Source organism: Camelus dromedarius, chromosome 35, assembly GCF_036321535.1.
Source record: "Camelus dromedarius isolate mCamDro1 chromosome 35, mCamDro1.pat, whole genome shotgun sequence".
NCBI lineage: Eukaryota > Metazoa > Chordata > Mammalia > Artiodactyla > Camelidae > Camelus > Camelus dromedarius.
In genome coordinates this window covers 9,351,440-9,354,751 of record NC_087470.1, presented here as the reverse complement: position 1 = coordinate 9,354,751, position 3,312 = coordinate 9,351,440, and the positions used below count along the sequence as shown (strand labels likewise).

Here is a 3,312-nt window from a genome sequence, read left to right as displayed (position 1 = left end):
GGTGTTTGTAATCTTCATTTTCTATGTGGGAACCATGGTGGGAAATTTGCTTATTACTGTGACCAGCAAGTCCAGCTGGACACTTGGGATTCCTCATGTACTTCTTCCTATTTTGTCTTTGATTGATACCTGCTTTTCAACTTCCTCAGACCCCAAACTAATTGTGGATGACATCTGCAAAGAAAATCATGTCCTACAATGAGTGCATGACTTAAGTCTTTTCACTGCATTTATTTGGCATCATGTAGGTCTTTGTTCTCTTCCTCATGGCCATGGATCACTATTTAGCCATCTGCAAGCCCTTGTGTTACCCAGGTATCATGAGCTTCCAGGTCTGCATCATCCTGATTGTTCTTATATGGATAGGGTCTTTTACACATTCCATGACTCAGATTAACCTGGTCTTGAGATTACCTTTTTGTGGGCCCAATTTGATTGATGAATTCTGTGATATGCAGCCCTTGTAGAAACTTGCAGGCATGGATATTTATGTGATGAAACTGTTGGTGGTGTTTAATAGTGGGGTCATTTGCACAAGCAACTTTGTAATTCTGATAATTTAATACACAGTTATCTTGCATTTAGTGCAAAACCACAGTGCAGAAGGGAGGATAAAAGCTCTCTCCACTTGCACGTCCCACATCACTGTAGTTGTCTTATTTTTGGTCCATGTACATTTATATATATCCACTCCCCCAACCACATTCCCCACAGGAAAGATGGTGGGAATATTTTATACTATTGCAACATCCTTTCTCATTCACTCATCTACACGCTAAGGAATGCAGAAGTGAAAAATGCCATGAGAAAGTTATAGCATATCAAAATTTCATCAGAAAACAAAAGATGAATTGAAACATAGTTTGACTGAATCTGTACAGATATCAAACATGAGGGTGTCTGATTATTGTGGGAAGGACATATAATCATTTTTGATTGTGAGTTGTTATCTTTTTGAGTCTACATGCAAAATGAATGACAAGTCTTCTTATAGTTACTTTTTTCCTTTTTTTAAAAAAATTTTATGGAGTTATAGTCAGTTTATAATGTTGTGTAAGTCTTCTTATACTTTAAATGGCCCAAACTTACCAATTCAAACTGTGTCTCCAGTCAAAGTTTATTCAAATAAATTCAGAAAAATGGCATTACATTTTCTTATTATCAATTCTTTTTTCCTTCTGGGACATTACAAAGTTCAGTGTCAAACTGGTGTCACAAAATTGGCATGTCATGCATATGTAGAGTCATATATATAAAAAAGAATGGACATACCATGATTTGGTCATAAATTCATTTAACTATACCTCCATTACACCACATGCACACACACACAATACAGTGGTTTATGATTATTTGCATTCCAGAGAAATGAATGAATGAAGGTAAGATATATAGAAGAAAATAAAATAAGCTAATCTGTTATTGTATATATAAAACTAAAATAATAGAGTAGGAAGAAGTCATAAAGGTAAAGAAAACCTAGGAGTTTATGTGGTTCAAAGTACTTGAAATCAAATTAAAACTGGGAGCATTACATGATTTTTTAAAAATATCTGGGACACAATGTCCATCCAATGTATAATTTTGCAGTTATCACTTATGTTCCAAAGTGATTTACCTAAAAGAGAAACTATGAATTCTAAATATCTTTTCATTTTAGGAAGAAGTAGAGTACCTGATATGTGTCAAGTGCTTTTTTGTTATCATGCTTTCAACTCAAAAAAAAAAAAAGTACAAAGTTAGGTACATCTATTGAAAGTATACAGATTAAAACTCCAAAGTCCAGAGAAGTAAATGAATCTTTGAGGTTATTTTGCTAAGTACCAAAGCAAGGTTTTAAACCACTTCCATATGTCTTCCAAGTCAGTAATATACACCTCTACTCGACTTTATCCCATAATTCAAACATCTGCAAAATGGCCTAAAACACAGGAAACTTTAAGAATTGATGCAGTGATCACAAATATCACAGGAATTGATGCAGTGATCACTGTCCTTGTTTTAGCTTCAAGATGGGTAGCAGAACATAAAGATTAAGAATATGAGCTCTAGACTCAGACTGGATGGATCCAAATCCTGGCTCTGCAACCTTGTAGCCCTGTAACATCAGGAAATACAGATGAAATTTTGGCCCTCAATTTTTCTGTGCAAATTAGAAATGAAAATAATCCATATTTCATTGGCTTGTCATGAGGTTAAAAATGATGGCACACATAAAGAACGTTGAATAAATGAGACAACATAGCATGTGCTATGTATTTTCATTAGAAAATTCATTTTCATGAATATTTACTGAAATTTGTATTTATAATAACAGCCATCTTATATATACATACTAACAGTACTTTTCTTATGTTGAGGTATGTGCTTTCTACACCCAATATTCTAAGTGGTTTTTTTCTTTTCATGAAAGGATGTTGTATTTTGTCAAATGTCTTTTCTGCATTTATTGATCTGATAACATCATTTTTATATTTTATTATATAAATGTGGTATATCACATTTAGGAAGTCAAGAATGCTTACTTGGGAAATTAATGTCTCTTCAATATATGGTATTGGGAAAACTGGATAACCACAGGCAGAAAAATAAATTTGCCTCCACCCAACCCACACTACTCACAAATATTAACTCAAAATAGACCAGACATTTAAACATAAGGCAAATCACCATAAACTCCTAGAAGTGAACATAGGAAAGAGGCCCCTGGACATTGGTCCTGAGAATGATTTTTTTGGATATATTAAAACACAAGCAGCAAAAGTGAAAATAAACAATTGGGAATATATCCACTAAAAAGCTTATGCACAGCAAGAGAAACAATAAAAAGAATGAAAAGAAAACCTATAAATTGGGAGAAAATATTTACAAACCATGTATCTGATAAGAGGTTTGTATCCAAAATATATAAAGACAGAAACTCAATAACAAACAAACAAACCAATTAAAGACTGAGCAGAGGACCTGAAAAGATATTTCTTCCAAGGAAGGCATCAAAATGGCCAACATGCAGGTAAAACAGATGTTCAACCTCAATAATCAGGAAAATGCAAATTAAAATAAGATTCCACCTCACACCTGTTAGAACGTCTACCTTCAAGAAGACAAGCAGTAACAGGTGTTGGTGAAGATACAGAGAAAAGGGAGCCCCGTCCATGTGCACTGTTGGTGGGAATGTAAGTGGATGCAGCCACTTTTAAAAATAGTATGTAGTTTCCTCAAGAAATTAAAACTTCAACTGCAATATGATACAGTTATCAAGTTCAGGGTGTATATCCAAGGAAATTAAATGAATATCTGCACTGCCATGTT

General features: G+C 33.9%; 1 pseudogene; it reads left to right on the top strand.

The window, feature by feature from the left end:
• Positions 1-272: 272 nt before the first annotated feature.
• LOC116155467 (olfactory receptor 4C11-like) lies at positions 273-779 on the top strand (annotated as a pseudogene).
• Positions 780-3,312: the final 2,533 nt, after the last annotated feature.